Source organism: Columba livia, chromosome 23 (assembly GCF_036013475.1).
Source record: "Columba livia isolate bColLiv1 breed racing homer chromosome 23, bColLiv1.pat.W.v2, whole genome shotgun sequence".
Taxonomy (NCBI): domain Eukaryota; kingdom Metazoa; phylum Chordata; class Aves; order Columbiformes; family Columbidae; genus Columba; species Columba livia.
The window spans coordinates 414,449-424,283 of record NC_088624.1 but is presented as its reverse complement, the minus strand read 5'-3'; the positions used below and the strand labels follow the sequence as shown (position 1 = coordinate 424,283).

Genomic DNA, 9,835 nt, shown 5'->3' with positions numbered 1-9,835 from the left:
ATGTTGGCGTTGGTGAGAGGGGAGTTGGACCCTGTTTGTGTGTTCACAGCCCCCGTGAGAGCGCGAGCGCATCTGAGCAGCGCGATTCCCGTGGCTGTTCCGAGGGCTGCGTATCACTGATGTTGTTTAAATTGCCACACGCGTGTTTAGAACCCAAACTGGTTCGTTGCAGCAGCCGCAGCTCCCGCCAGCGCCAGCGCCAGCACGGGGCTCTGCCCCCGCGGGAGGACGGGCAGTTTTTGGGCTCCGAGGACGCTGGTGTCGGAGGGTGAATTGCAGCTCTGGGGCAGCAGGACCCATCCTGAATGACACTGCTGGTTCTCCAGAGGTTCCTCCCCTGGGAAACTACCAGGGCGCTTGGGAGGGGCCGTGTGTGCATAAGCAAAACCAGTTTGGAACTGGAACCAGTCTGAGATTAAGCCATTTCCTTTGCTCTCTTTCCAAGAATGAACTTTATTTTTCCAGTTGATCTGAAACAGGGAATATTGGGACTTGTTTTTTTATTTCTCCTTCCTTGCGTCTGGACGCTTTCCCAGAACAACACAGAAAATGAAACATTTCTTTTTCTTCCCAGTGAGAAAGTCTCTTCTCTTCTGGGAAGATGGGCAAGGGTCGGACTGAACTACCGCCGCCCTTGTCTGCGAGGAGCGCACACGGATCGGAAACGCGTCGCCTGAGCGCGCAGCCGCTGGAACGGGCTGGGGACAGAGCCGAGAGCACACCGGGAAACCCGGTGTTGGCTGACTGTTCTCCCAGATCTGCCTGTAGCTCTGCCTGTAGCTCTGCCTGTGCTCCGGGCGCAGCCCCGGCCCAGGACCTGCAAACAGGGGCGGGTTGTGAGGCGGTGCCACGTCAGAGGGGAGCAGGGCTGCAGATGCTCGTAAATGCTGCCCTGCTTGTCAGAAATGCTGTTGTTCAGCTTTTATTGCAGCCCCTGATTTACGAGCTGGGCCGAGCGCCAGCAGCGTGTTGCTGGCGGGGACGCGAGTGTCCGTGTGTGCACGTGTGTGCACGTGTGTGCACCTGCACGTGGACACCCCGGGGACGGCTCGGGCTCCCAATCGCTGCTCTGGATTGTTTCGCCAGCTCCTGGACAGAGTCAGCCCCGCAGAACAGCAGCCGAGGGCTTTGCTAAGCCTGAGCGGTGCTTAGCGCCCGAGCGGTGCTTAGCGCCTGAGCGGGCTCACTGCGGCGAACCCGTCGGGCAGCGCCGGCTCTAGCACCAGGAGACATCTGAGAGATGCGCCACGTCCTCTGGTAGCATGGCCTAACATCACTGGCTGCTTTGTTAACAGTTCGCAGTGGTTATTTATTCATCACACCCCTTACTGTGCCGCGCACGTCGTCGAGCAGCGCCGGTGAGGAGGTTTTGCCCAGCAGCCCTGGGTCCCGCGCAGGGCCTGGCCCCCGTGCCTGCGGGGCTGTCACTGACTCACCCACCGCCACACTCATCTTCCCACTTCGGTTTGCCAGTTCACGTTTTATTTAGCAACTGGCGTGACTCACGCGGGGGATGTTGACAGTGAAGAGATGAGGTGATACTGGCTCTGGATCCTCTTTTTCTTGGGGCCGAACACTTCCTGTACCTCTCTGCTCACATCTTGGGCTGCGGAATCAGGGCTCCGTCCGCCGTCCCGCGCAGCAGAGCGCGGTGTGGGAGCACGCAGGGCCGCCCGAGCCCGCGCGGAGCCCGGGACGCAGCGACCGGCCCGGCGGCCGAGCCTCCGCCAGCGCTGGGCAACACCCGTTACCACACGTGAAACCGGGCTGCACTGCCCGTCTCAGCGCCGCGTCCCGCTCTGGGCTGCAGCCGGCACCCGCAGCCGGCCCGGCCAGTTCGGGGGTGGCTTCCAGCAGCTCCGGCCGCGTTCCTGAGTCTTGCAGGTTCTGATATTTGTGTTACAACTCTTGGTTTTGGAAATCGGCCTCTTGAATCTGCAGCTTCTGTAAAGCAACATCAAGCAAACAAGTTCTTAACCATCATAGAGCAGAAAAAAATCTCAAAAGCAGCACCTAGTGTGCATTCTGGAAGTTGTAGAGGCAAAGCAGCCCTGAGTGTTTCTATAAAACTAATGACTGATAGACTCCTTTCTGGCTGCCCGGTGTCGGCAGGAAGCCGCTGAGCGGTGGAGCGCTCAGAGCGCCTCGCAGGCTCGGTGCGGTGGGACCCCGCTGCCCCCCGGCGAGTCCCGCGGGGCTCTGTGCGCTCAGCACCCGCGCCTGGGGCTCGCGGCCCGTGCCGCGGCGTCACCCCCGACACCGGCGCTGAAACCAGAACCGCGGCTGGGACAGGCGGGAAAACAAGGGGCGTTTCCACAGCTGCCGAAAGACGTTCTGGACTCCAGGCATCGAGGCCCCAGAGCGTGCAGCCAGCACGGAGCGAGGAGAGGAGGCAGGAGGGCAGGGACAGGAAACAAGGGCAGGGACATCGCAGGCGCTCGGAGCGGGGTGGGGACTCGCTGAGGCAGCAGAACCACTGCCAGGGTTGTTTTCTGCATTTCTCTGGGGTTTTAGGAGCCTTCTGCTTGCAGAGAAAGCTGCGATGGCATCAGGTGCACCGTGCTCCTCCCTGGAGAAAGTCGTCTGTTGTTTGACATCACGACAGGCAGCCCTCAAATCACCGTCGTTGAAACGGAATCATTCCTCCTCGAGGGCCCAGCTCCGCGGTACCTCTGTGCAGAGGCAGAGGCGCCATTTCCCCCATCTGAACTAACCCCTGATCCCAAACCTGCGGAAATCAACAGGGAAACATCCCCTATAACCCAGGCCTTGGGCTGGCTTCCCTTGTTTGCGTGCTTTGTGTGCTGATAAAGGCAAAGATAAACCTTCACAAATCATTGGGAAAATGCAAACCACCACCAAGTCAGGAGGAGCCCAGGAGGGCCCTAAGGGGCTGTTAGCGGGTGGATGGACCCGCCGCTGGGTCCCTGCGCGGGCCGGCGGCTCAGGAGCCGCTCCCAGCCGCTCAGCACAAACCGCGAAGCCGAACGGGATGTGCAAGGAGCGGGAAGCGCCGGGGATGTGTGCTCAGGGTGCAGCAGCGAGTGGGACACCTGGGGATTAATTAATTACCCCCTTCCACCAAACCAGTGCCTGCCTACAGCACCGCCGCACCGGGCCCTCATTCACGTGATTTCCTTTGGGGTGAGAAGAGCCGTTTTCTCCAGCAGGCACCACGGAGTGCGGCTCGGAGGTGTCCGGGGGCTGACACGGCCCCCGGTGCTGCAGCATCTCCTGCCGCTGGGGCAGCTCCTGGGGGCTGGGATGCGGTGGGGGGGCTGTGGGAGCACCCCCTGCCCGATGGGTCAGCCTGCGCTGCACACGGCCGAGCGAGCCCCGGGGATGCCGGAGCTGCGCCGAGCACACTGCCCCACCTGCCCCTGCGAGCCCTGGCTCTGTTCATCCGGCTCTTCCCCCCGCGCTCTGGGCTCCTCGGCAGCGCCTTGGCAGCCCTGGGCTGCCGGGTGCCCGCGGGGGGCCGTGGGGGTGTGGTGAGCCGGAGACGCCCCGCTTGTTTATTTGGTTACCGTTCTGTGGTTTTCCAAAGGTGCCTGCAGGTCTGCAGGGGAACCTGCTGGGAGCTGCGCCTCGCCCTGTTCCCGGCCCAGCGGTGCCGCTCGGGCTCCGCGTTTCCGTCTGTGTGTCCCTGCGTGTGAGAAAGAGCAAGTGCGAGCAGCGCCGGCCGCGGCAGGGGCTTGCAGAGCCGCACCGCCACGCTGCGCTCCCGCTTCCCGGCTCCGCAGCCACGGAGGCTCCGGGCACCCGCCGTTAACCCTGTCCCTGCCAGCAGCTTCGCTCAGTGAGGACGAGGAGGGGGCTCCTTGAGCTGTCTGGGTAACTGATTCCTCTCGCAGGGCTGGAAGTGCTGCGTGTCTCTGGTGGACTCTGGTGCAGTGGAAGTGTCGGGCTATACCTGACCTCCAGAAAGAGCCTTTTCTTGCTGGGGACCAGATTTGGATCTTTTCTTTGGAGGACTTTGCTGTGGGCACAAGGTGGACGAGCCTTTCCTAGTGACCAGGAGCTGTTCTGAGCAGGCACGGCCTTTGCTTCGGCTCCAGCGCCGCGGGATCGTCGTCTCTGCCTGCAGAACCAGGGCTTTGCTGGTTAACCGATATTTGTAATACCAATGAATAAACACCACACCTGACCCTGGCTACGCCGGGATCTCCGCTCCGCGGGTTGCGTTAGCACGGGCGCCTCGCCGGGCGGAATCCGCCGGGTGCGCCTGCTGGGGACCGGGCTGCAAAGAAACCGTAAAATAACCTGCTCTGGTGGCACCGATGGCTGTCGGCCGCTGATCCCGGGTGAGAGCAGGTGACGGTCCGGTGGCACCGATCGGACAGGGCCCGGCCCCGCTCGGGGCCCAGGGGCAGGAACTGCACCAGTTGAAATTTACTTTGCGGTTTTTGTGCATGGGCTTGGAGAACCGAGAAAGTTCCTCTTGGCTGGACGTTGAGATGTTGAGATTCTTCAGCAGCCGGGTCATAAAGCGAATACTTCGCGGGAAGAGGGTGTGAGCAGGGCAGCAGAGGAACCCGTCGGTGAGAAGCAGGAAAACACTTTTCTGTGCTGGAACGTGGTGGAAGAACACGATTCTTCTAGAGCTCTTTGTTTTCTTATTACCGTGCGGTTTTATTGCACATATACCTGCTATTAGCACCTGACTGATCCTTTAATCCCCACTGCTCTCTGCTATAAATCATTATTAGGACAGAACTAGACATGAGGAAAGAACGACTCTTTGGTCTCTCTTGGTTGTGCACAACCCCCCTGACATCTCCCTGGCTTCACACCCCTCTTAGCTTCGGACGGCTTGTTCTTGGGCTGGGACCTGGCTTACCAAAGGTTCTTTGCTAACCCCTTGTGTTTATTCTGTGCCTTTCTGCAAACACACTGTGCAAAAACTGGCGGTTTGAAGTGTGGTCCTGCAGCTGTGAGTCAGAACAGCATCGTTTGGGTGACCGCCGGTCCGAGGCGAGTGCAGCAGCGGCGTTTGCCGGAGTCGCGCTGTGGGGCAGCGGGACAGCGGGGACACAGCAGTTCCCTGCCCGCTCCCAGCGCCGCGGGACGAGGAGCTGCTGAGAGCATCGCGCTCGTCGGCCCGTCGCTCCAGCCTGGCTCTTTGGTCGTTTCCGCAGCGCTGCCCGCTCCTGGAGCAGGACTGGGTTTTTTCCCTTGAATCCTGTCCTCCGTGGGCTGGCAGGACCCGGCCCGGCTGGGGGGCACGGGCCGGCGCTGACGGGGGCTGATCCGTGTGTGAAATCGCGTCTGAACCCGGCGGAGCAATCCCCGGTGACAGGGATGAAATGATGGATTGCTGTCTCCGGGAAGGCTGCAATTGAGTCCTCCCGCTGCGACGCTCCCTGCAGCTAATGACACGCTGCTGCTCCGAGGAGGCTGCTGCGGCCGGCGTGTAGACCCAGCGAGGCCGGAGCTTTCTAGGATTCCAGGGAAGGCTGAGAAACCCAACGCAAAATGCTGCCTCTGTTAAATTTAATGACAAACACCCGTCGCCGCCGCCATTCCCGCCTGTACAACCCAGACTGCGTCCTGAGGGAGGGACGGGCGGCGGGCAGGGGGACATCGCAGGCAGGGGGACATCATGGGCGGGGGGACATCATGGGCAGGGGGATATCATGGGCAGGGGGACATCATGGGCAGGGGGACATCTCAGGCAGGGGGACATTACGGGCAGGAGGACATCGCGGGCAGAGGGACATCGCGGGCAGGGGGACATCGCGGGCAGGGGGACATCGCGGGCAGGGGGACATCACGGGCAGGGGGACATTGCCGGCTGGGCTGGCACAGCAGAGACACCGGGAGAGGCCGAACAGCTGCAAATCGCACAACCCACTGCACTCCGGGCATCTCCTGCCGACCGTCCCCTGCTGAGAGCGCGTACCCGGCCGCGCCTGGAAGCACCACCTGAGTTAGCTCTCCGTGGGAAAGCTGTTCTAAAGTGTGCTCGGAGTGTGGAAATGCTTCCTCTCTAATCCAAGCACTGGAATTCCCAAACTTCTGGAAGTCAACAACGTGTTCCATCAGAAAGCGAAGGAAGTTTCCATGGGAAACTCGAGAGACGTGAGGAAGGCTTTTATCTGGTGTGGGGAAGCGGATGAGCCTGCGCGGCAGAGCGGAACATCTCCGCGGGAGGCGATGGGGACGCCTCCCAGGACGGGGATTCCATGGGCGGCTGGTGGAGCTGGAGCCTGTCAGGTCTGAAGCTGTAAATCTTGCAGATGAATTTGAGTCAGAGAGAGAACACTGGCACCTCCTGAACATGTTCTAGTGCTGAAGGGGGTTATTTAGGTCTCTGCCACCCACGACGTATGATGTGAAAGACATCACCCAGGTTCCTTTGGAAACATTAAAAGAAATATGGGGGCTGGCTCGCTTTCGTTTGCCAATTACAATTTAGCTGAGTTGCATGTGCAGGTAGCTGCAGGCTCGGGAGAGCGGGAGCGCGGTTGTGGAATGAGCACCTTGGAGCCAGAGCTCCCGCCAGCCGGGGGCTGCGAGCCCCGGGCACGGGCCACTGCCGCCCCGGCAGCTCCGGCTGGTCAGGCACCGCGCAGCCCCGTCCCCAGGGCTGTAGTGGCTTGGGCCTTGGATTCTCACCCCATGCCAGTGTCCCCGCAGTGGGTTCCTGTCTGAGCTCCCCCAATCCCCGCAGCGGGTTCCTGTCTGAGCTCCCCCAATCCCCGCAGCGGGTTCCTGTCCCCGATGTCCCCGCAGCGGGTTCCTGTCCCCGATGTCCCCGCAGCGGGTTCCTGTCCCCGATGTCCCTGCAGCGGGTTCCTGTCCCCGATGTCCCTGCAGCGGGTTCCTGTCTGAGCTCCCCTGGCTGTGCAGCCCCTGCTGTGGCCGGCACTCATGGCCCATCGCCCGGGCTCGCTCACACTGGGGCAGAGAACACACCTGCCCGGGCTCTTGCCCGTTCCGGAGCCCAGGCCGGCTCCTGGGGGCTCTGCCCTTTGCCAGTCTCTGCTTTTATCCAGGTGCCGTGCCCCCCCTCGTCCCTCTGACTGTGGGAGCTGACAGAGGCTGGTTTGGGGAATGTCTTGAGTCCACCTCCCCCCCCGGGGCCTCCTGCATTGTCTCCCTGTGGTGCAGACGGAGCCGGGAGATCAAAGTCCAAGTGTCTTTTCTTTAGCTCGGGGAGGAATTGGTGATGCCTCCTGCGCCAGGAGCTGTCGCCAGCTCCAGCAGAACGTTCCTGTCGGTAACCGGAGCCTCCGTGTCCCCGGGGGCGGCTGCGGGACTGACAGGTGACACAGCTCCAGCAGGCAGGTCCCTCACAACAAGTCTGACTTTGCAGCGAGAGCTTTCCGTCAAGGCTGCACGGTGTCTGCGGTTAGGAAGGGATGTGCCTCGCGATGTTCAGCTCTGAGAGAACTTACCTGGATGGAATTAACCCTTTCCAGAGCTTAGTGTTCCTTGTCTGCTCCAAGTTAGAGTGATGCGTGGCCTCTTATTTAATTGTGAGCGGTTTTCCTTCTCCCTTTGTTACTGTTGTCTGTTGCACAGCTGCAGCGGCGTCACTCCATGGCGGGTTTGCTGGGGATACTGTGGGGCAGCACCGGCCGTGGGGCAGCACCGGCTGTGGGGCAGCACCAGCCGTGGGGCAGCACCGGCTGTGGGGCAGCACCGGCTGTGGGGCAGCACCAGCCGTGGGGCAGCACCGGCCATGGGGCAGCACCAGCCGTGGGGCAGCACCGGCTGTGGGGCAGCACCGGCCGTGGGGCAGCACCAGCCGTGGGGCAGCACCGGCTGTGGGGCAGCACCAGCCATGGGGCAGCACCAGCCGTGGGGCAGCACCGGCCGTGGGGCAGCACCGGCTGTGGGGCAGCACCAGCCATGGGGCAGCACCGGCTGTGGGGCAGAGAATGAGTCTTTGAACAGGACGGGCTGCGTCCCCGTCCGAGGCCGCGCTGAGCCCTCGGGATGCTGCAGCCAGCCCGACCCTCCGCCTGGCGTCTGCAGCGGGGAAACCGAGGCACGGCGCAGCACCGCGGGCCATATGCTGATCCTGCGGCTGCGTGGGGAGCGCAGACGAGGCCTCTGCCTGCTGGGCCTGTGCTGCAGCCGCATCCCTCTGCCTGCCCAGGGCCCTTCTGTGTTCAAAGTGTTCCGCAAACAACTGAGGTCTTTGAACTCCTCCTCCTGGTTAGTTTGAACGTGGAGGCGGGGAAGGAAACACCTTCCTAAACTTAGCCCCCAGCCAGCCAATACTCTTGGGAACTGGGTTTGATTAGGCCCGGGGAGCAGTAATTTGGGCTGAGGTTTGTAAAGAAATCCTTTCCTCCTTGGTTCAAGGCTGTTCTGATGGGCAGCAGGCGCTGCCGAGCGGCCCGCTCGGGGAGCTGCCCCGCCGCCCCATCGCCCCATCGCACCATTGCAGCCCCCGCGCCTGTTGCGTCCCTCTCGGCAAACCGGGGGGACAGAGGGACAGTGGGGGGGCAGAGGGGACAGTGGCGGGGCAGAGGGACAGCGAGGGGACAGAGGGATGCCAGGGGGACAGAGGGAACAGTGGGGCAGCAGAGGGACGGCAGGGGCCACACTGTCACCGAGCGGTGACACGGGCTCCTGGGAGCTGCACTGAGAGGAGGGGCTGCAGGGATGCTGAGCCTGCCCAGGGACACTGAGCCTGCCCAGGGACACTGAGCCTGCCCAGGGACACTGAGCCTGCCCGAAGACACTGAGCCTGCCCAGGGACACTGAGCCTGCCCAGGGACACTGAGCCTGCCCGAAGACACTGAGCCTGCCCAGGGACACTGAGCCTGCCCATGGACGCTGAGCCTGCCCATGGACGCTGAGCCTGCCCGGGGCCGCTGGCCCATCACTCTGCTCCCGCGCAACAAGCAGGGCTGACAAAACCCGTTGTTTTCCTGGAGAAAATGAATGTTGGAAGGGCGAGCGGGCAGGACGGGCCCTCAGCGCCGGGACGGGCGGACGGCGGCTCAGCCTCCTGCGCCGTCCCCTCCAGCATCCCCAGCGCTTCCAAACCTCCCATCTCTGCGGCTTCCTGGGAAGGACCAGAGCTGGGTGGGAAAAGCCTTCAAACCATCAAGGTGACCAGGGACGTGCCCCCAGACGGGTCAGGGCAGGCCGGTGGGACACGGGGGAGCAGTTCGGCTCCCACAGACGTGTGTCCGCTCAGGGGCTCTGGGGAGGCTTAAACATGGATGATCTGAGCAAAAGGAAACCACTGAAAATGAGGAGATCTGGCTGCGAAGGAATTCCTGATGAATTATAAGGTATAGAATAGTCGCTTTCACAAGTACTTTTTCCGCAAGAACACAAACTTTAATTAGAATCTGTTGGCATTATTTCATAGTTCATGTTCCCGCTTCCGATGCCATATTCTGAACCGAAAAGCAGGTTTTGAGCATTTCTTCAGCTCCTCAGCAGATGAGACGCACGTGGCCGCGCGGCCATGGATCCCCCTGTTGTTGGTTATTGGCAGCTGACGTTCCGCTCGCATGTTTTTAAACAATAATAATAACAGTTGTGATGCTTTAAAGACACCCTCAGGCCCTGAGCAGAATTTATCTCCCCATCTGTGTTTACACAGCACTTAGAGCAATGGGATCTATATTCTGATAAGGGGTTTTGGTCACTGCAATAATACTTGTAAGTAATATGAGATGATAGGGAAGAAAAAGAGGAGCTTGTAGGAAAATATTTGGAATGCCTTCTCTTGTTGTTAGTTTCAGAGTCTGTAACATTAAGAGATCTTTCCTTCTCGGTTCGGAAGGCTGCACTGGGCTCTGGCTGAGCGCTTTGCTCCACGCGCAGCGTTTGCTGCCGCCCAGGCCACCAACACTGGATGCAG

At 61.3% G+C, this 9,835-nt stretch overlaps 1 long non-coding RNA gene across 1 annotated transcript; it reads right to left on the bottom strand.

Annotated features, from left to right (window-relative positions):
- Window positions 1-433: 433 nt before the first annotated feature.
- Window positions 434-8,102, bottom strand: LOC135576088 (uncharacterized). The gene is made up of 2 exons (XR_010467710.1): window positions 3,528-8,102; window positions 434-1,944 (listed from the first exon to the last, which is right to left on the bottom strand). It is a non-coding gene; the product is annotated as an uncharacterized LOC135576088 (long non-coding RNA).
- Window positions 8,103-9,835: the final 1,733 nt, after the last annotated feature.